The 24,954-nt window shown below is 36.4% G+C and overlaps 1 protein-coding gene across 1 annotated transcript in view; it reads right to left on the reverse strand.

Moving 5' to 3' along the window:
• The window catches only part of LOC140241478 (uncharacterized), a 45,294-nt gene that overhangs the window by 17,024 nt on the left and 3,316 nt on the right, over positions 1-24,954 (reverse strand). The window lies entirely within an intron of this gene.

Below are 24,954 nucleotides of genomic sequence, written 5' to 3' on the forward strand. Positions count from 1 at the left end.
TCTCAAATTAATTCATTTACCAGAGAGTCATTTGTTTTACTCAGAATTATAAGAACAGTAACAATTCAATTTATACAATGTCACTTCACATAAAAACCTGACAAACTTTATGAAAATGGTACCTACAGTCCTGTACAAGTATTCATCAGTAATTCATCTGAAATGTCAACTGCTTGGTATTACATACTTGGTCTTCGTTTTCACATGAATGTGACATCATAACATGAACTTGTTTGTTCTTTGTATAAAAATATCTCTAACTTTATGTTGTCAAACAGACAAATTTTCTTTATGAATCTGATAAAGATACCATTTACAAAGGGTACTTTGTTGTAATTTACACAACTTTCTATGCAAAGTCATTACCTTTAAACTATCCGATTAACATTCAAAACCTGGATGCTTGTTTGATGCTTAATTCTTGATTTGAACACACACAAAAAAAAACCTCACATACACACACATACCTATAAATTGTATGTGTACACAAAATCAGCAGTTTTATGTAATACAGACATACACTTGTAGGACCAAATATTTTGCTTTCATACTACTGGTTGCATCTAAACAAGCAATTCCTCTGCACAAAATGCACCATTTGGACGAGGGGAAAAAAGAGAGGCAAATTTATGACTGAGCCCCTGGATCTCTGAATAAATTGTGAATTTTTAGCCACAGAGAAAGAGTGAGAAAGAAGAGTGCAAATTATTCTGCCAACTGTCACACATAACATCACTGGAGTGGTGCAGCCATGGGGGATGTTAAGGCAGCAGTCAATCAGCAACGAATCATAGTGGGCACCTTCTCCCAGAACACCGCATGATATGCAGTCTAAATATTGGGTATATAATTATATTTCTATCTCTTCCTTGTTCTTCAACATTCACATATGTACAACTACACAATGTTACTTATCGTCGCTGGGGTGACAAGACCTCGTATCTACAAAATGTCAAATGTTCAGGAGAGCAAAAAAAAAAACAAGGCAGCCAAAGCACTGTATCCAATGGGATAGACATTCCTTTGACATGCCGTGGTGGCTACATTTTTGGGGTAAGACATCTAGGATTTGGACAGGACATCACTTAACTGATAATCTAACGTTCTATTAGTCAAAAAAGTCATTTTCACCAAAATTGCAGATACAAGGTCTTGTCACCCCAGCGACGTTATGTATGTATACTGTATGTCCCTCTGTGCTTCAGAATAGGCCACTAGATCGATGGCGCATTACAAATGCTGTATTTATTATAAATAGAGCCAGATCTCCAGATGTTATTCACATACTATGTACAAATTTGTACTCTATGTATGAAGATAGTGCTGAGGACAGAGTGATAAACCTTGTAAATCGTGTTGTAGTATTGCATTCTGAAGGTTGAAAAAGCATATTTCTGGTGAAAAATAATATTTTCAACTTTCCTGTTAATACAGACATGTATAGAAATACAATTTTGGGAGAAAACATACAGGTGTATTTCTATGAAACCTGCAGTATTTTTGGCAAAAAAAGGTACTAGATACGCCGAACACTCCCCCGGGCTCCCTGGTTCCGCCGGCCCTGGGAGGAATTCGGACACAATTCAGAATGTAACTGCAATGACTTGTCAATTATCAATTATTCAATGATATCACAATTGGCTGTGCAATGACGAATTCTGTCCATTACAGCACAATTTTCATAATCTACTCCAAAATATGGCAACTGATACATTTTGTACCTATTATATCAACAACAACAAAAAAATGGGCAGCATTCTATGCATCCACATTACAATGTACTTGCTCTGTACGCTTTTTACACTGTCTCAAATGCATTGTAGAATATCTTTTACTACAATGTGTACACAGCCAAAAACTATACCGCAGACTCAAGAAGACTTAAAGTGAACATATTCTGAATATCAGACGTCATCCTCAGGCACAGCACACTCTTGCCTGACATTTACGGATCGCTGAAGTGGGTAACTTTATTCCTGGTCTAATCATCTAAACGCACAAAGCTTGCTCATCCTGACGTTGAGTTCTACCCCGGCACTGGTCATGGGACCCGTGATTGCAATGGGATGAATTTCATTCTCTCGACACGAAGCTGATTACAGGATATTGATCACTGGTTCTCCTATAGGGCAACGCATGTATCAAATGGTTTCAAAATGGCAAAGTCTTGGAGAAATACCCTGTACATGGAGAGTATTTAAGGTAGTACAGGGTGTACTTACAGAGGGAGGTACCAGCATGGTACACTAGCTGTGTACAATACTTACTTGGAATTTCATGATGATGTCCAAGCATTTTCAGCACCACTAGCAACAACACTGTATTTGAGGGCTATGGGTATTTGATATTATCAGCCGAAGAAGGTTAAGCTATGATACATGGCTTCTTTTATGACATCATGTAGTACACTTGAACCTGCATTAGTGACCACAAGGGCATAGATGACTGACCACCTTGGTATAGATACACAGAACACCTTTCTGCAACTTAGTGGTTCCGAGCATGAAAGGCACAAAAAGGAATATCAAATCACCTTTGACATACAGAAACGAAGTGGGCAACATGTCACAACTCTACTGCATGCAGTAAAATAAAGTAGCAGAATAAAATGCATCAAACTAAATGCCGTACTTCCGTTTTGATAGAATCGTCCTTCTCCCAAACCCTGCTGCACAACGGACAGATTTGTTAGTAGAATCTTATCTGTACACGTAGTTCTGGCGTAGCAAAGTAACCATGACTACGTTTTGCGAGTTATGAGGACGTCCATAATGATTATTCTTTTGCGATGCAAGAGTGCACGGTGAATATTATAGACATTTTTGCACTGCCCCTGTTTCTATGCTGCAACCAAAGTGTGCGCATGGATGAATATTGATCGACAATATGGACTACATTGTACATTCAGAATGAGCGCACAGTGCTGATACCTAGAGATTCTTTATGTTTTTATCCAAGTCCTTTCTTGACAATTTAGAATGAAACATTCATTTCCTGTCAGGAGCATTGCATCTCTGACGGACACTCAGAACTTACTTCAAATCACACAGTGACATTTAAGAATTCATTGTTTAATAGCTACTATAATTGAACCTGGGCGGTGATACGGTTCAGTCAATTGTGTGTATCTGCCTTGCAATCAAATGCCTTGGGTTCAAAACCCATTGGCCCGAATTCACAAAGGTGGTACAAATACAATCTTGTCCATGGTTTAAACCATGGACAAAGACCATGGGGCGCCAAGTGTCGCATGGAATATTTTGTCATGAAATCAGTCATTTCGGCGACAAAATGATAATTTCGTTAACAAAATGGTCATTTCGTCGATGAAATGACTGATTTCCAAAACAAAATATTCCATGCCACACTTGGCGCCCCATGGTCCTTGTCCATGGTTTAAACCATGCCATGGACAAGATTGTACCACCTTTGTGAATTCGGGCCATCAAGTCTTGTCGAGTAATGGTGGTTGTGTGTTTTCATGCCATCCTCTCTAATAGTAAGCTGGGCATAACACTGTCCCTGGGATATAATGTAGGACATAAAATGGAGGTCCCGTGTGTGAGAGAGTCGCAACCCACTCATGTAATAGTATCCTGCTTCATTCATTCAACGGCAAAGTGCAGGATACATAACTCGGCTAAGTAGTCCACCTCAAAACACAACTGGTCCCCGTAGAAAGCCAGCAGCATTCTAATAGTGCAGCTGAATGTGGTTTATCCAGCTGTCTTGTCTATTCTTCACAGAAAAAAAAAGAACCCGCAAACAAACATTTTAAAACCATAACAACTGTGCCAATGGCGCTGCAGAAATTGTTACTGTTCTTGCTTGAACAGGTGCATCTCATAGAGTAGCACATCCATCACTTCTCTGGGAGTAAACGGTTTTAAAACTTTGTTATAACGCTACCACATGAGAGCAGTATGTGATTGCTAATGTGTGCAAAACAGTACTAGTTGGATAACTTATTAATATAAAGTGCTATTCTAAATGCTTCCTGTGTAAAGTGCTAACTTATTGATTAGATATAACTGGATAAATTCCTGTATGATAAAGTCAACTTTAGCTGCATGGTTGTTGAAATGCACTGCATCATTCCAATACGATACATCTACTCCCAGCAGCCCAATGAGTTTTGCTATCATTACATTTTTAATTCCTTTTTAAATTTCTCTCATCAAATACTGTTATTGAATACTGATTATCAAAAAATATACATGAATTCAAAAGTTTGTTTTCTTGAAATATAGTTCATAGAATAATTTCATATGTCATGATGACATTCCACTTTTGCATAATACAGTGTACATTGTATTTGTGGGAGGACAATTAGTTACTGTGGTGTAAAACTAAATTTTTGAGTGCATCTTCTGTATGTGAATACACCAAATATTTTGCAAGGTTTATCATTTTCATGAATTTCACAACTTGGGTGCTTTTCACAAATTTAAAAACATGTGAATATATTAAAGGTACATGTATTGTTTACCATTAGAAGCAGTGATTTAAATGTTGTTAAATGTAGTTAAATGTTGGAATTATCACATTTGATGCATGGTGTCGGTCAGATGTATTACAAAACATCCTACCATATAAAAAATTAATAAAAGCCTACAATAAAAGGAGATATCACTATTATTTTTCTCAATAAACCCTAACTGTAGATGCTTTATTCTAGAAACAATTCTATTATGTTCACGTTATGCTTAACATTTATTATACTAACATTTCCACATTGGTTGTTTCTTTCCCTAACTCACATTTTAGAACTATTTTTAAGCACTAAAGCTACGTGTATGTTTTTGTTTCATCTGCAAATGGTAAATACTACCTTTAACTCCTACAGCGCATACATTTCTCCATTCAATACTGTACTCCACAATCACAAATTTAACTACTCACAAAATTGTTGGGAAGTCCCAATTCGCAAAAAAAAAAAAATAAAATAAATAAATAAAAAAAATAGATTCTCTGAATATATGGCATATACACAGTAATTTTGCAAATTTTGTGAGAGCCGAGATTCATAAAACCAAAATGCACATGAAAGTTCTTGTCCACACCATATGCATTAAATGTCAGTAGCAATTTGCAAAAAAAAATGTCATGAAACCGAAATGGCCATCGGCTCCAATTTGCAAAAACTTCATGCAGCGAATATTTCTGCTTTTACATTATTTCATGCAGAGAATTGGTGGGTACACTTTTGTATTATGAGATATTCTTTACAATATGGAAAGAGAATGAGAAATAATGGATGACAGGTAAGGAATACATCGAGTAGAGTATTGCACTCACCTATTGAAGGATATCAACATTTGTTTTGAGACAGCATCAGTTAAAAAGGCGATAATGTACCATTACCATTCACACAATGTTGCAAAATAGAGTTTTCCAAATCATGTTACCAACATTAACCCTTTGAGGATCAGTCATGAGTACACTCAGGCAAGTATCTATGGGAACTGTGAGTTGTAGCAAAATCAGCCCATCCTCAATGAGTTAAAGTAAGTAAGTTTGTACAATGTAAGTAGATTTACCTAATTGCACTTCAATCCTCTGATTGCATTGTGGTTAACTTTTGAACACTCCATTGAATTCTAAACAAACACAACACAGAAAGTTCTACATTTAAAGATATGCACACGAAATGAAATTAAGTCCAAAAATAGCATTTTATAAATATATATGATATGGAGACTTTTTCTTATTTAACTTCCACCAGCAAAAACAGTGAAAAGCTGTGCAATCTTGAGTATAAAAGAGTTTATTCATGATAAATTATACCTCAGAGTTGAAGAATGTAGAAATTGAGTTAAGATGGCTGGCTATGGTCTGAAAGACAAGTGCTTGTTGTGTGCCTGGCTTAATGCAAACTGACTCCTATTTCTATTCACACACTGCATAATCAAATTCCTTTCCCTTTGGATTCAGTCAGAGAACTCGAGCAGAAAATATATGTGCACTTTGCTTTCACTCTCCGTACCACCTATCCACAGGGGGAAAAAATACTCATTAGCACATACGTAAGCATCCTCACTGATCATTTACATAATGCCTTGTAATACCACAAATTCCTGATACTAGTAAGTAATAAACATTAACCCTTCTACTGTCATCTCTTCAGTACTCGCTGTGAAGTGATTTCATTAGTGAACCATGAGTTTTCCCCCTCATTGATCTTGTCACATACACAGACACACTCGCTATAAAGAAGAAGAAGAAAGTGAGATGGGAGAGTATAAAACCCAGAAGGCATCATTCATCTATAGAGATAACTCCCTCCTGGCAGGATGAGGAAAAGGCAAAATCCATCATGGACCACTGGGGTGCATCCAGCCAGGGGAGAGCTAGAGGACACCAGTGTCAATTATAAGTAATGATGCCAACGCATACACCGGAGTGTGGAAGCTGTGAGACCGTGTCATGCAGTTAGGCTTAATGAAAAAGCTGGGCTTGATTTGTATGCCATAATTTTTTTCCCTTGTGTGTTAGTGTGTGTGTTTTGCCTGCATTAAACATTAAACTGAAGAAATGAAAAAAAGGATAAATTTTTAGACTAATAATCACTAAAGGTACTAAAAGCATTGATACCAAGAAGCATTATAAATCAATTCATGGATTTGCTTTTCATCCTTTTTCTTTCTCTTTTAACATCTCACTAATAAACTTGGCATATAAAGTTTCACAAACAACCTACACTGTAAGTCATCCATCTGAACAGCTGAAGGAAGCTACCTTAGCACTACTGATTGGCTTATTTTGAGTAATGTTATAAACACACATTATCAAATTGGAACATCTGAAGCTTTCATTGAACACACCTGAATCACTTTGCCTAAAGTATTCAGAAAACACAGAAGAAATGCATTGGGCGTGTTAGTCCTGGCAAAGGCACTTTCAAACATAATCGATCCTCATCTGGCCTCTTCGCCGCATGCCATCTTCACGCTGCGCACAAGTACACCCACTGGAGTGTATGATGGGATTGCAAACAATGTAAAACGTTTTCAATGGCTTCCTCTAGGTCAAGCCTAGAATTGCTTTACAATTCTGAATGGTTTTAGCATTTTATAGCACACACAACATGAATGCATGGCCATGTGTGTCATACGATGCTACAGAAGCTATACACTACTATGATCAAAGACAAACTGGTTACATTTCTGGCATTTTAAAAGTCAGGCTGCTTCATCTTGTTATGAGTAACGGTATGAAATAACTACTGATGATTTTTTTTTTTTTTTCAGAAAAGCTGCAGCTTCAGTAGGCTTAAAACCATCAGGCTCTGTTGAACTACATTGTAGTATTTTCATACTGGTATTGGTCTACAGAGAAGAAAGAAGAATACATGCACACCCCTTAATCAACCAATTACAGCTTCATTTTGAATAGCTGGACTTGGTGTGTTAAATATCTCTGTTGGTATTTTCCATGCCTGTATGCCTATAGATGTACATGTGTGTTGTTGTCACATTTTGCCTCTTCCGGAATTTGAAGAATGTATTCAAAGGGAATTTGAAAATGCACTGTATGATGCATTATTAGAGCTTACATGATCACAAAAACAAAAAAAACATGATTTTTCTTGATATAAATGCATATTATTGGCACACATTCTACTTTCAAAGAGAAAGTATGGTTTGGAATCTCAACAAAGACACCTTTTGAGGCATTCATACAAACGTGCTGGGCCACCAAATGGAAAAATAAGAGTGAAGAAAGAGCTTCATAATGACGCACTCTGCAAGAATGAAGGGTGTGTGCTTGCATGGACCACTCCTGGTGGTGTACACGTATTTGTGTCTTAATTGTGTATCCAGCCTTAAATGACGGCAGCCATGTGATTGGGTGAAATTTGCCATTTATACAAAAGTGACGCACTGGCAATCAGATTACTCACAATCATTCAATTGATCAAGCAAGGCAAGCTGAAGTGATCGTCTACGTTGATATCAATGTAACAAACAAACGTGCGATTAAGTTTACGTCAAACAGTGTGTGCATATCAAGTGTATCGTGAGGCGAGATTGTCACAGCAGGAGAGAAGGGAGGTAAACACTGCATTTAACAGTTAGCCCCTATCTGAACTTTTTTGTTGCTGTTGATAGCATTACTTTTTACATACTTACAACCTGGTTTCATAAGGATTTTTGTTGTTGTTTGCAAAGTAAATGCATGTTGGACAATATCTTTCACAAAAGAAAGAAGAGATTAACCCATTGAGGATGGGCTGATTTTGCTTTAACATGCATTTACCATAGACACCTGCCCGAGTATACTCAGGACTAGTCTTAAATGGGTTGAGCAATGTCTACACTGCAGTGAAATACTGTATTTTCTTTCCCTGCCAGCAAACAAATTATGATAACAATTACTCTTGAAAATTTTTATCATGTCCCTTTCATAAAAGCATGAATGTATCAGCAAGAATTTATTCAGAATCCAGGATGAAATCAAAGCAGGATATTACTGTATACAGCTGTTGCATTGAACATCCCTTCTCATCAGGCTCACATTGGTCGCTCTTTGCTGCAATGCACTTTATAATAATACTGGTATACATGTATCCAAAACACCTCCAAGCATATTGTGCCAATGTACAGCAGTAGCAGCATACTCCTTTACTCTACAGCCACATTTGACTTCTTTATATCACCTCACAGCATAGAATTTCCTCTTACTGCTGTTTAAGCATGCATGCATAAAAAAGTGAAATTAACTCACTGCATCAGATCTTTGTAATATCCTACCTAATATACAGCTGTAATAGTCAAATTTAGATGTCTTATTTGATGAGATGTTTAAGCATTCCTTTTTCATCTCCATAAAAAAAAGGAAAAATAATTCTGTTTCCCCAAGTGCATGCACAAAGAGCATTCATTTGTAATCATCACTTGTCCGCTGGCTGCTGGCAGACTTCTTTATAAGCAGCCTGAAACACAGCATAAAATGACTACCACCCAAAGCGTTTTCCTCCCACACACAGTATAGAAGCCAGGACAACTTGTTCCACATCTGCAGTAGATTTCTCTTTCACATCTACTAAAGATCATCACATCATCTGAAAATAATCTTCAAACTGTTTTGGTTCAATTTCTCAAATTCTTGGACAAATTATACAGGAATCAAAAGCTGCGACAATAGAGCTCTACTGTTTATAATGGTGGGCATAATTTTGATTTCATTTTTTCTCTCTTTAAAATGCTCACAGATAATACTAGAAGACTCTACACAAAAAGCTGTCTCATACCAAGTCATAGTACTGGTAGTTGGTTTGGGGAAAAAATGCAAACAAACAAAACAAAACAAAATAAAAACAATAAAAAAATGTTAATAGATTGGAAATGTTGCTATGGCAACTGGTACGCCTCCACTATTAAAATCCTATTATTCTCTTACTAAGTCTACAGTACTTCTTGCCAGTGTGAGACAACAATTATACATGCCTTGTCCTAATTCATAGAATGCATATGAGGAGCATGGTCTCCAGAATGTACGGTAATCACAGACCACTTGGTTTTTATCTTAATGGACTGCACAATTTTCACTTATAAATTATCAGAATCTAAGAGTAAGAGTTCAAATTTTGCCCCTTTCTTTATCTTTTATGGCTAAAATCATGCTGGGCCTCTAAAGAAACAAAAAACAAGAGAATTATAAGGCTGATCCCCACATGTAAAGATGTAGTTCTTTGCCTCATACTGTGGAAGAGTTATGGTAGAAGCATTTGCAGAGCTACCAAGTCTCACGCATTCTAGTTCTACGTGAGACTCACGCATTTAGGGTCCGTCTCAAGATCTCACGCATGGCACCCATTTTTCTAAGGCATCGGGACATACTATAGCTCAAGGGATAATATGTGTGATAGTTGCATTGAAGATATATTTCCCTTTTGTCTTTCAAAATAAGTAAAAAATAGTCATGTAAGTATGCACCAGATTGCAAATTGAAAATGCTCCCTACCGTGCCAGCGTGGACACCCTCCTTCCACACCCTTCCCCGCTCGGTCACCTTGCTACCTCGCTCGCGCGCACATTGCCAAGACGCCGAGTCATGAAAACCTCACTCATAAAATTTTTTTGAACTTGGCATCTCTGCATTCTTCAGTATGATGTCATGAATGCATGCTGGCAGCCCAGGATGACAGGGTGTAGAAAAAGGTTTAAATCAAGTGCAATTCAGTAAACACCAGCAGAACATGAGGATTCAGCCATTTTCTTTTTTCATGATTCACTTCGATATTGGAAGAAAATTGATTGCACTCACTGCACAAGTGCAGTTGCTAGAATTATGGAATCTTCACATCAAGTTGAGTTGGTGAATTGGTGAGTTGGCTCAGTGGGCGGTGAGTTGGCTCAGTCGGTAGCGCGTCTGCCTCACGATCACGCGGCCCGGGTATCGAACCGGAGTCTGGATTGAGCAATGTTGTGTGTAAACATACCGTCCCCTCTAGCAAGAGGCAAAACACTCTGTCCCTCGGATAGGACATAAAATGGAGGTCCCGTATATGAGAGAGTCACAGCTCATGCACGTAAAAGATCCCGCTTCATTCATTCATCGCAAAGAGCAGGGTGTCTAACCCGGTGAAGTGGTCCCACCCCACATCCAACTGGACCCCATGGAAGACCAGCTTATTGTAGCTGAATATGGGCTATCCAGCCATCTTCACAGATGGAAAATGAACAACAACAACAACAACAACACCATTTGGCACATACACTATATCCATCAACCCATTTAGGATGGGCTGATTTTGCTATAACATGCATTTACCATCTAATAGACACCTGCCCGAGTATACTCGGGACTAGTCTTCAACGGGTTAACTGAGCACAATCTAACAGAAACCTATCAAAACTTTATTGCTCCATGGCAAGCGGTTTTCTGCAGCATGAGCTGAATCTGACCCTCACATATTTATCGCACGAATTATCGTAGGCTTGCGAGTTCTGGAGGATTCCTGTATAATTATCTGTCGCCATTATCTGCAGATGAACGTAGAAAGCTGGATTATGGCTAATGGACCCAGTCCCATTGTCGGACATAAATCTCGTCCCGCCTTATCAGCACATCACACCATCGACGACCGCCATCGGAGTGTGATGAGTCATACACTGCTGAAACACGATCAGAGAACGGGTCCCATGTTTGCGTGCAAGCCATGGTCAGCATGTTGTCATTATGTACAACATGTATGTGTACCCTACCGTATAACACTGTAACATTCCATCTTTTATACATGGAATGTCACACACCAGAAAACTCCAACTGTACTTATAACAATGCTCATAGCATTACACACGAGTGTCTCATTACTTTAATTGATGCTACAAGAAGAGCAAAAGAAAGAAAAGAAAAAGTTGAAACTACTACTAATGATACACAGAAAACAATTAACGATAATACTTCCCTCTCTTTCAGTCATGACAAAGTCTTTGCAAATACTGTAGGACCGGAAAACTCCAATTCTAGGAGTAATAGCAACACTGATGCAATACACACACTGATTGTGTCAATACAACTGATAATTACAATTATGCTTCTATTATTAAAAACTACAGAAAAAAAGAAGAAAGAAATGAAAAAGAAGTTAATACTACTGCTAATACTAAATAATTGTTTAAAAAAATAATGATGAAACTTCCCTCTCTTGCAATGCCAACAAAGCCTTCTGTAAAACCAGATAGGGACTTTTGGGTCACTTGTCATTCAAAGTGTACATCTGTATCTGAGTCTATCAATAAACATACAAGTTATTCAGTGTTAAACATTATGAACAAACTACAAGTATTGTAAAAACATGATAGCCTTGGTTGAGGTGGTAATGAACACCAATAGATGCAGATTAATACAGCGTAAATGAATTATATTCTACGATGCATTTTACATTATCTATTAATTTGATAGGGTTCACATTTCAGTGATTTTATTTATACAGTACTTACTTTGTTTCATTTTGTTTGGGAGGGACGGAATATCACGATTGCTATCCTATGAATGCTCATGTAACTGAGGGTTAACACCTAGAGAGAGCTGATATGGACTATTATTTTTCATATGTGTGTACAGTTTATACATGGACTAGGTATACATGTAATTTAAACTGACAAAACATTTTTGCACAGAGACTAGAAAATTCTCATATTATTGCATTGTATCACAAAATTCACTATCAATACTGACATGGCATCATGGTACAGAGTCTAAGCTAACATAAATGTACTAATTTGTATATGTACACTCTAAGAAAAATGCGAGAAAGATTAGAATTTCTCACTGCTACTGTACAGTGTAGATGTGTGCACAGTTTGAAAAAAAAAAAATGCGTACTCTTCTTGAGAATAGTGATGCATTTATTGGGTGGAAATGGGGTAGCAAAGTAGAAAACAGCATTTGCTATTGAAGTTAAAGACTAGTTGAATGCAGGGGGGGGGGGGGCTGGTCATCCACTAAAGGTTGCACTCATATATGATTTATTTCAAAGTTGCAAGTAAAAGATATTGTCTGTTGATCATGACAGACTGCAAATGCCAACTGAGCGATGCAAGCTGCATACTCACCATACTGACACAAATACAAGGAGGATCTTTTATGTTTATGTTTGCATGTCTCTTTTAGCTTGCTGTTTAGGTAAGCAGTACAACTTCCTGTGCATCAGAGATACTGACATTTTTTTTTCTCCAAACTGCTTTTATCCTCTTGTCAGACACAACCCATCAGGATTGATAATGCCATGCTTGAATTAGCACTGAGGTTGCGACGGAGTATTCAGCGGTATGCAAATTTATTACGTTCACTACCTGTCTGTAGACATCAGTCCGTCCAAGAGGATGCAACCTCCCTCGATCGTGGGTTGAAGTCTTTAAAGGAGGAGGCGTTGATTAAGGGCTGCCTCCCGATGCATAGCTCAGGTACTTTCAATCAACAGGCAGTGATACTCCACAAACACATGGTAGGATAGAGTGACGAATGCAAGAGTGTATCACATGAAATGGTATGCACAGCACAAATTAGCAATGCTTCTCCCGCACCTGCAATTACGGTTGATTGAGGACGTGCACATCATGAAGAGATCACCTTAAAGATCTACAGACACAACAAATATTGACAGTATTTCTTGCCAGTTTCCACGCCAGGTATTCTTTTAACAATTGTAAGTATTTGTATGTTTACCTTCAATTACAGGTATCACATACAGTATCTTTAGCTTGTTATCAATAAGGCACGTGGCAGACTGATACTGAATTGGCTGATTTGTGAAAAGGTCATTCTTGTGTCATATGAAAATTAAACTGCTCACTAGAATTAAAAATCACAAAAGGTAATGCATTTAAAGCTGCCGAGAAAAACAACAATTTATTTAAAGGGATTGTATAGTTTTGGTTGAGACCTAACTTCAGGTTTCTAACATTTTTTTTTTTTTTGCGAGATAATGAGAAACTTTTTTTTTTTGCGAGAAATGAGGAACATTTCATGAAATATGAAAGAGCATGTAATTCCGAGAGGAACTCAATGTTTATTTGATGAAAATTGTGTGGTTTTAAAATGGCTTTGATATCCAAAACAGAGCAACCCTAATAAAAGGTGTGACCCACCCTTTTCTATTATGATCGCTTTGTTTTACTTTGTTTGTGGATGTCTCAGCCATTCTAAAACAGATTTTCATCAAATAAACTTTGAATTCCCCTTAGAATGGCATGGTCTGTACTACTGTATTTCATAAATAGTTTCTTGATATTTCGCAAAAAGTTAAAAGCCCAATTCTCATCCCCACCAATAATATACCATCCCTTTAATGTAAGTGTATACATGGGCAAACTTTTATCAATTCAGCAAACCACCAAGGAAACCCAATTCCCAAATTGATAAAATGTACAGTACTACAGTGAATCACCACTGAATTAAGTATTAATAGCGATTCATGACATAACCTGTATCAAGTATTAGCAAGGGCACAGGTCTCACACCGCAATTCTGATACGACCTCTACTTCTACGTAAAATGATGGATATTGTTGCTTTTGTGATTGCTGGGTAAAAGATGAAGCTTTATTTACTGTTGAACTGTACAACGTAAGTACTATTCAATATCTCTCTCTTGAAAACCTATACATAGTGGCTACAGGTTTGCTTGACAAATATCAACAAGTGTCTGTAGATTTTAGCTAAAACTTTTTTAAGTCAGGCATATTGTGTTGATGCCACATTGCTTCCCCAGCAGAGTCAATGTATGTACATGTACAGTAAGCAGAATACTGTAAAAGTGGTTTCTTTCGCGTACAGATACTTTTGCGGTTTCCATCGGTACTGACTTTTTCGCGTGTGTTTAAATTTGCAGTCGGCAAAATCTGTGAATTCACAGTTGGCAAAAACTGTTTTATTTTGCACATGACAACCCAAACTATAATCCAATTATTATTTCATTCATTAAATAGAAATTAAAATTAAATGCAGGTTACCTGAAATCCCGTCTCTCGAGGACTTTATAACATGCTTGTACCTACACTGCGCGGTATCGCTGTGTGTGTGTGTTGATCATCAATACACTCAATGCGCGGAATCTTCGTGTGTGCATGTGCGCAATAGCATTGTAACAAGCGGCGAGTTCAAAACATTTCCTTGCGTGATTAATTTCGTGTGACTTTTCAAAACATTTTCCCGCGATGTTAAATTTGCAGTTCAACCTCAAAGCGCGAAAATAAAACCACTGCGAAAGAAACCACTTTTACAGTAAAAAGGTAATGCCAGGCTATGGAAGAATTTTGCTTAAAGGTAGGGAATCCCATTTGCATGCCTTAAATGAAGAGTTGTATAAATAAAGTGGTATGTTGAAGAGAGCATCATTTTAGAAACTCCCATAAAGTATTGAAAGTGGAAGGTAACATTTAGTACATTTTTATTGACCGTTAGATTTTGAATTGAATTTTTTTCGGGGCTCACCGTAAATTCCAGTACATTACTTGGCTACCTTTGCAGACCCATGCACTGCATGTGTGTCCATCATGTATATTTTGTGAAGAAAGTTCATCAAAACTTACAAACATTTCTATTACATTCTTGCCACACACTCTATATAATATACATCAGCTCTTATACTTTTAGATTTGTGTTTATAGATAAAAGATACAGAAGACTGCAACAAAAAGGCTTAAGTGTGGCTGACACACAGAATTACTGAGTAGTTGAGTTTTGTGCATTATTCAAATTGTAGATAACTGTTGACTTCCAAATTTCTCAGCAGTGGCCTAAACAAGTCCCCTGAGGTTCATATTTAATGTTTTGCTGCATTTTGGGGGGTCTGTAAAAGGTATCCCCTACCTTTAAATCTGTTTTCACCTGCAAGACACAGTATCACAAAAGAAATATCTACAGCATGGACATGATTTCTGTGAAGAAAAAACAAAACAATCGTGAAATTACTAATTTATGGCAGTTATGGAATTGAACGAGCACACATAAATTCTACACATAATTTCTGTCTGTTTTTGCATTTTACTAATATGCGTACGTTCAACAGTACTTGCTTCTGATCTGGATGTACTGTATCGATAGAAGTAAAGCAGCAGCTGCTCATACGTTGTATGCATGCACAATGGGTAACTTTGTACAAGTTACCCTTAGTATATCATCATACCGGCAGGTGCAGAAATTGTGATTGAGTGAATGCAGTGGCCTGCAAAACATTGCTCCAGTATCCAGTGATAAACCATCTACATGTACAGTGTCAAACCGGCAAAAGATTGTGTAAATATTTTCTTTTGTGGAGTTTGCACACATTTTTTAAATGAAAATAGTCATGGAATAGAAAGTAGTGAAATAAGGTGGTGTACATGTACACTGTATTTGTAATACACCAAAAATAAAGTCCTTACCTGGCAGTACTGTTTATGTGTTTCTGTTCCATCTCTCACAACATTTCTTAGTAAGGCTACTTAAGTTTGAGATGATTAATATCAGGACATTGTAGTCTGAGTAATTCTTACTAATCCACAGTAGCTGACATTACAATGAGAACTCTATTGTTCTGAGAGGAATGCATGCAGATAACCGCTTGCTTCTACTGCATTTAACTGGCTGTGCAAACATTTGGCTAACTACAATGTACATGCCTATGTATCTTGTGCAAATCTTCCATGTAGCATACAATAATTTCTGCAGATCATCTGATGTAACTTAGGTTAACCCGTTGAGGACGAGTCCCAAGTATACTCAGGCAAGGGTCTATTGGAAATGTGTGTTGTAGCAAAGTCAGCCCATCCTCAATGGGTTAACATATATGTACATCAGGAAACAAAGAAACAAAAACAAAAAGGGATTGTGCCTAGACATGTAGAGCTGTACATCGTATGCCAAAAGAACCAAGCACTTGCTACATGTACATGGGCGACAATTTATGCAAGACTGCCCTTTTACCCAATCATATTGCATGCTACAATGAATCTCATCTTATACTACTCATAAATATATCAATATCTTATTGATTTTAATTATGCAGAGTGGTCTCAATTCTGTTCATGACAGAGTACAAAGGGCTGTGCACCACAGTATACATGTAGTATCCAAAACATACGAATGAATACAGCGGGCATACACTGAGTGTACATCAGCGTACACCTGCAAGATATTGCAGTACCCTTACCAGTAATTTTAATAAACGATGGCCTTCGCTCTCTTTGTCCAGTTGCGGAGCTGGAGAGACGGACAGTTGGCATTATGGGAAAATACCAGTACTTAAAGTCACCACGGCAACAGGCAATTAATGACTCAAACTGAAAATCAATACAGGCTTGTGTTCTATCGGCCCTTGATGATGATTTTAAAATGAATGGATTAGTTATCTACCCCAATTCCGTCTTTTTATATTTGTAAAATATCAAAGTGCCAGGCTCATACATATTGTATGATTCTTTGAAAGAAAACTGTAACTGAAAGTGTGGACAAAATATGCATTGTATGTCTAGTGACTTCTTGTCTAATAGCATATCTTACTATCTCATAGAGTTTTCAAAATTTAAATTGCTCTCTGAAAAAAACTTTACAAGTTGTTTTGTAATGTTTAATTAAGATAAACAGATTTTGTAAAACGGCACACTTTTAAATTTAATAAACAATAAAAAAGTTGCTGAATACAAGTACATGCAGCAAATTTGATTGATGAATAATTCTTAATTCTTGAGACATTTCACTTGAAGGACACCATATCTTTAGTCATGGAACCATTATTTTGCACTTACTATATGTCCCACTTGCATCTCATACAACAATCCTTTAAACCGCAATCAATTGATCATGCAACATGTAGATCACATTGCAAATCAAAAATGTAATGTAAGGCAAGAAATATTACCACCATGAATTTTTGTGAATTGGAGCCACTGGACTTTTTTCTTTTTTTCTTTTTTTTTTTTCTGGCGTGAAATTTGCGCGAATTGCCACTGGCATTCAGTGCATCATAGTGTAGACGAGAACTTTTGAATACGTGTACATGTTGTACATTCTAATTTTGCAAATCTTGGCTCTCACAAAATTAACGAAATTAAAATGCAAGCAAACATTCTGGTTAAAAGCCAAAGCCTAGCTTCTTGTACTCTGAAATGAAAATCAAATGTGACAAGAAGCATGCTCAAATACACATATTACACACACACACACCTGAGACACAAACTTATATTATTATTACAATCTGATGATGTACATTGTATCTCACAAATATGACACTTTCTTAACAAGGACCATGGACATACATTTTAATATACATTGTAGTTTGTATAATAGATCTACAATTTGCATTTACCGTACTTGACTCTCATGAACCACTCTACACATAAAAACAAATTAATTTTTATTCTCTGTGACCTATCTAGATTGATAATATTTCCTTCCATTATATTCATGGAATAACAGATTTGAAGGCATGCACAAATAAACCTACAATTATACCTCTTCCCCTCCCCTCAACCCACCCCCCCCCCTCCACACACATATACATGTACACAAACAAACAAACAAACACACTACAGAACTACCGTAAGCTGCGAAAAAGAGAGAAAGTAGTGTACATATACTTTTCTTTTCTATTTAATCCTGTATCACTCAACTTCATTGCTTTTCAAGTACCAAGGAGACAGAATAGAATATGAGAAATACGTATAGTACTCCCTGCCTAAACATTATTGTCTTTAGCAGTGAGCTGTAAAAAGCCACCAAACCACTGCCACCCTTCTTTGTTTCTTGTAATACTTTGTACTTGTTTGCCATGATCTTTGAATAGAAAAATCAATTCATGAAAATGACATGAATTTACAGGTTTAGGTCATGTTGTGCATCTCTTCAATGCCTAAAGGTAAGAGGCAACAAAAGAAAAAAGTTCTTTGTCACTTGGTGCCGAGGGAGCACGATGTTTTGATTCTCAAAATAGAGACACAAATATCAGGGAAATATCACTGGGCACATGAAATACAATTCACATTTCTGAGGGCCAGCAAATAAATTACCTTGATCTATTTATGATACACTCTAAAAAGAATCTAATTATGGGAATGACGCACAATTAAGACAGCTCATACTTATGACTACTTAAAGTCAATGCGGGAATATACAGAATAATCAATGATGTTGATGCAAAATAGCTCAATCCTGTGCTCAGTCAATTCAATACAAAAAGAGTGCAGAGTTGTATTTCAGTCATTTAGCCTTCACATGAGTACATTTGGGCCACAGTAAAAGACAGATCACAAAGGGTTGCTTTAGAACTAGCCTACCAAATCAACTGAAAAAAACCCAACAACAACAAACATGTAGCTAATACAAACATGTATTCAAATTAAATGAAATGTTAGTTTTGTGTTTTTTACTGCTTGCTGCAAACTGCTAAATTTGGGTAGATGTGAGAATGAAATAAAAGTATGATAAATATCATGTTGCTTCAAAACATGTGTGTTCACCACAGGAATCACTGCTGACCATTATTCAATACCTTTTCCTCTGACAAATTGGCTTAGCACGTAATCAATCAGAATTTTTTGAAATGTGAATTTCTGTGTCATCTCCAATAAATAAGACATTTTTTAAGAAGCACTCTTTGAAACTACATCTATATTTGCATACTATGTCACCAAAAATATTTCTGGGATTTTTATGCCTTTGTTTTCATAGAAAGTTTTCCATTTGTATTCATTCTGCTGATGTGTAATTCTTGACATGGGCATACAGTACATCTTCAGGACAGTCTTAAAGAAAAATCTTACAGACAATTTATGACTTTTTTAGTTACAGCTATAAGTGTATAAAACAAAACAGATGTTTAGGCAAATGCAGGTCTGTAGTTATGGCAGTTACATGAACATAAAAACCAGTGGATCAATAACTAACGTACTGGAATTACTGTAAGAGTGGATATTTTCGCGCGACTAATTTTTCGTGCTTGGTGGGGTTAGAAGAGTTTCGCGTGTCTCTAATTTTGCAGAATCAAGACTTCAACTACTGGAATATATGGCAAGCAAAAATATTTGCGTGCTTTAATTTTCGCGCTAGTTTCGGGTAGCGCGAAATGCGCGAAAATTTCAACACCGAAAAAATTTCTACTTTTACAGTACACAAATAACAAAAATAACTAGCGCACTGTATTAGTGTTTTTAAATCCTACATTGTATCTTTAAGATAAAAATTCTTCACACAGTACTTGCACAACAAATTTTCTACAGACACCCAAATCAGTATTGTAATCTGAATGGTCCAGGAAAGACGTTATGGACAATAAGTTTGAGTGAGCTGCATACAAGTGTAAAGCCACGATGTCCACAGAAGCCATAGCAATCAACGCTACCAACAGACCTTACCAGGACCTGCCAACCTGGTGAAAGAGGACGGCTTACATGTAAGTCAACAGAGAATTAAACAATGGGAATGTTTGCAGCTTTCCTGACAATAACTTTACAAAAGGCAGGCATGCATATTTGCTGAAACAACTCGAAGCAAATTGCCCAAACAAAGGATTGGTATCTCCCTTTCGCTGACTATGACACCAATATCTTATATCATCTATAGATTGGGTTTAAAGGTGTCCTTGAGAAGCCATATTCCAGTGCAAGTGGATATAGAAGAGGTCTGCATTGAAAATGTGTTTGCCTTAGCAACCGTTACAGGGAGCTGCCACTGACAGTTTGCCCATGCTACCTCTCTCCATATCTCATGTACAGGATGCACACACTCACTCAAAAGGCAATCAAATGATTCAGAAAACTGGAAGACCTGACAGATGTTGTTTATCAACTGCCCTCAGTTGGAAATAAAAAATAAAAAAAAATAAAAAATGCCGCATAGTATACATACAGTAGTATCCATAAGAAAAAATGCACATCAACTTTAAAAATATGACTCCCCTCCCCCCAACAAAAAAAAAGAAGTATACAAAATGTCTCAAAAGTGAGATGTCTGAAACTCAGATAAAATCTACAGAAAGAATTATCATTAAATTTCCATGATGATCTTTATGCAGGAATTTGATAACATTTAAATCATATATTCATGATGATGTCATGATGCAATGAGCTTGTTCCAAGTGATGTACATGATACATGTAGGCATTTTGACATTTTAATGATTGTTTTCCATGTCCATTGATTATACCATACATGTGCATTCATTTTATAAACTGTATTTTCTCCTGTATCATAGATGCTGGCCCGAATTCACGAAGGTGGTACAAATGAAACCATGGTTTAAACCATGGACAAAAACCACGGAGGACCAAGTGTCGCACGGAATATTTCGTTACGAAAGTGGTAATTTCGTCGACAAAATGACCGTTTCGTTAACGAAATCATCATTTCGTTAACAAAATCATCATTTCGTTGACGAAAATGTTTATTAGTTACAAAATGTCGTCATTTCATTTCGGTACAAAATAATCATTTCATGATTTCTTAACGAAATATTCCATGCCACACTTGGCGCTCCATGGTTTTTGTCCATGGTTTAAACCATGGTTTCATTTGTACCACCTTCGTGAATTCGGGCCAATGTGCCAGTGCCCTGCAAGTTAACTGAGACAGTAAAGGAGAAATCAAATCAAACCAAATATTTTGCATGAACACAGAATATTCAAGTATCCTCCGACAAACTTGAGTAGGCTAAATATTGCAAACTGCTCTGTTGTTTAAAAGTGAAAACTGAATACATTGTATTCAAAGAAAGAGCTAGACAAGGGGTCTTATGGTCATTAATCACTGAGCTGCTAAATGTCCGCTTTCTTTTGCAGAAGTAGACAAACTGATGAAAAAGAAAGATTTATTTCAGGTCTAAGAACTAAACCTGCATATTTCTGTAAACATTATTATCCTTTCAGTCCTCCTCCTACTGTATCATTGTACATTCTTTTGGTCGCAAAATAAAGCTTACATACGAACAAAACCTAAATTATGTGATTTACTGAAAAAAAAAAGGCTGTGACATACACTGTACAACAAGGCTTGACACTGGTGGTGGCAGACGGCCACTAAAAATTGATGTTGGGCCACCATATTTCCAAAAAAAAAAATAATTATATTTTCATGGCTTGATCAGGCAGCTACAATTCAAAATTAAAATAGATTGTTAAATGTAAAATTCCTCCTATTTCTGACAACCAATTTCAAAGATTCAAAGATTTTAGTGGCCTCAACGGACCCACCTGACAAAGAAGCCCTGCATACAGTATAAACCACAAAAGCAATACTCAAGTGCAGTATGCAGTACACAGCCATTGGAATCCGAAACTCACTTGCTTTGTAACTTTGACAGCCAACGTTACTATCATCTTTAATCATTCGAAGTCTTGTTTGTGTTCTTGCCATGGCTAGCATACAAATGTATGAACCTAACAATCCCAAAATCTATAATATGGAGGAAGGACAAAGAGTTTCTCTTTGTGGAAATGTAATATTGGTAGCAACAGTTCAAACTATAATGTACAAAGCAAACTCCAAGCTTCAAACGAGTGATGTCATAGTTGCAAGAAAAAGACTATTGTGAAATGTCTGTACGATGCCACAAAAGATGACATTTGCAGAAATGTTCCAACTTATTGAGATAATTTATTGCCATTTGAACATCAAGACAGTAATACACTAACATCATGACATACAGTTACACACACATTACACATTGTACATACAGGCACTACACAAACTTGATTTGATTTGAAACAAGATTTGATGACAGCTAGCATTTGCATCACATTTTTCTTTTACTATTTTGCATAATGTGCACTGTTCACTGAATGAGATCCATCCTTGCTGTAGTGCAAGTGTAACTGTGATTCCTATGACTCTCAGTAGACCTCTATGTCTATTCAGTCAGGATATATCTGGGTCATTCCATCGGGTTGGGGCAAAAATTGTGACATCAGAGTCCAAAAATAGAAGTGTGATAAATGAATTGTTTTGTTTATACCAAGTTTTGTGGGACAATTCTTCAACTAAATCCACTCAAGGCTTCATAATACTGTCCTTCATATTTGAGTAAACTGAGAAACAAGATTTGACAAAATACCACCATTACATGGACATCATTTATCATCCTTGCTAAGACTATACTTGCTTACCTTCAAAATAAAAGGAGTTGATCTCAATCTTTCCTAAAAAACTTTTTACTAACAAAATTGTTAATCACTTTATTCCACATTTTTCAACATGGTGCAAGTATTTTGATAGATAGAGCATCAATAAATGGAACATGAGACCCCTTGTGTATAGCAGTACCATGTTCTGTGTTGTTCTTTTTTCTCACCAAGCAAAGAAATTCAATTTATGATGGAATGTAGAACTAGGTATTGAAGAGAAATCATGCCTAATCAGAATGCAATAATTTTCATTGGAAATACATGACCACTTTTTCTGGCCTGACCTTCCATTTTTTATGCTACCACCATTACATGGACATCATGTCTCTGTAACAGAGGTATAATTGGGAGCATTATAACTAAATGTCCATCAAGGGTCATTACATAGCAAATTTCACTTTTTGCCACAGGACCAATTAATACTACTACTGTTGTACTAGCAGAAAAACACCTTGAATGTCAAATTCTTTGGATGGAAATAAAAGGACTAAATATTAACGTTGAAACGAGAATGTAAGAAATTATTTACAAGTGATTTTCAAAATCATACTAATCCTGTTCAAGTTTCCACTTCAGTTTGTCTTTTGAATCATGTCTTTTTCTGTGTAAATACAAAAAGACTGTTAAATCTTATAATTTCTAAATCTTTGATTACTTTAAAATGTCCATATCTCTTTCAAGACATTACCTTAAAATGTGCATGCATCTGTTACATGGACATAATGTCCCCGAAATGGTGGTACAATGGCACAGAACTAACAGTCTGATAATGGTATAAAACTTGTGATACTTGAAATGATATCAAATGTACACATGTGTATGGCAAGTTGCATCCTGGTGAAAAAAAAAAAAATGGATGAATGCATGGCAAAATGTTTATTTTTTGGCACAACGTGTGCATCCCCCTTTTTTTTTTTCTATAAAACTGCAAACATTTAGATTTTATGACTTTGTCCGAGCAGTAGATGTGTACAACTATTACTTTATTCTCATTCACATAACTTTTCTTGACCTGGTAAATGAAGGAGAGTAAGAACACATAATGTTTGAGTACTCAATGATTGGTGTTTGACAAAAATAACTTATTCAACTTATCATTTTGATTTGTAATTACTGTTACATGGATATCATGTCCCTGTAATAGTCATATCGAATGGTATTACATTACTGAATTTTGATAGTTGTCCAGTATCAACCACCTGATGCAAACTCAATATAAACTCAAGCAAAGGTATACATCACATCCAGGCAAGCTTCTAAAATGTGTAGCAATGAACAGGTAAGAGTTTGTCTTCCATACACAATTATAACTCTGAGACCTTTGATGCATTACTGAAGAGATGTACGAAAAAATGTACTAGTTTATTTCTCCTAAACTACAAGTATGTCAAGACATGGCATTACAACAACAGCACATGGTCGATACGTTCCAAAAATACTGTAGCTTGTTGAATTTGATTACTTTAATTTTCCTCACTTACATGGACACACAATAGAATTGAATATTAACTGCAGTATAATGATGTCATCCCTGAACTTATTAGTGGATAAAACATTAAATGTGAACATGCAAAAAATACTTGGTAAGCACAAATAGTCGTTAAAATGAATACATATATTTAAAATCTATATATATTGCATTAAAAATTAACATTGAAAATAATAACACATGCTTTTGCTTTTTCATATTATAACAAATACCCACTCCAAACAATTAGAAGATAAATTTCAAGGATAGTGAACTGAAAAAAAAATAATAATAATAATACGCGCTGACAGGTTGATCAACATTCTTCACGAAGAAGTTGTGAATCCATCAACTTTCAGCACTCATCATTTTTCATAGTTTGTTTTTTTTTATCACTAAAATTGTATTTCATATCAGTTAATTTGTTTGGAGAGGGTGTAGTTTGGGGAAGGTTACCAAAATTATAGACCGATAAATCTAGTTCTTGTTCGGTGGCTTCATGCAAAATGTACTGTCGGCAATAAAGTCAGATCCACTCCTGACCGCAAAGTTAATGAGAGGCTACCAAGCAAGAGGAACATCGATTGGTCTACCAGAATTATAGCTTAAAATGAATTGGACTGTGGTCATGCATCATTATGCACAAAGTAATACTTTTATCCTGACACAAATCCCACGACCAGAACTGATGTTTCACAGGACATACACAGAGAGACTACCTAATCTAGTGCCAGTAGACTACCTGATCGTAGTCGGTTTCTGAGGATTCAGTCCATACTAACTTAACATATTTTGGTGGAAAAAATATGCCTAATTGCAAATGAAACATGTTGGCTAACAATCAAAACCTGTCTGTACAGAATTCTAGTAATAAAGATATTACT

The sequence above is a fragment of the Diadema setosum genome, chromosome 18 (assembly GCF_964275005.1).
Source record: "Diadema setosum chromosome 18, eeDiaSeto1, whole genome shotgun sequence".
NCBI lineage: Eukaryota > Metazoa > Echinodermata > Echinoidea > Diadematoida > Diadematidae > Diadema > Diadema setosum.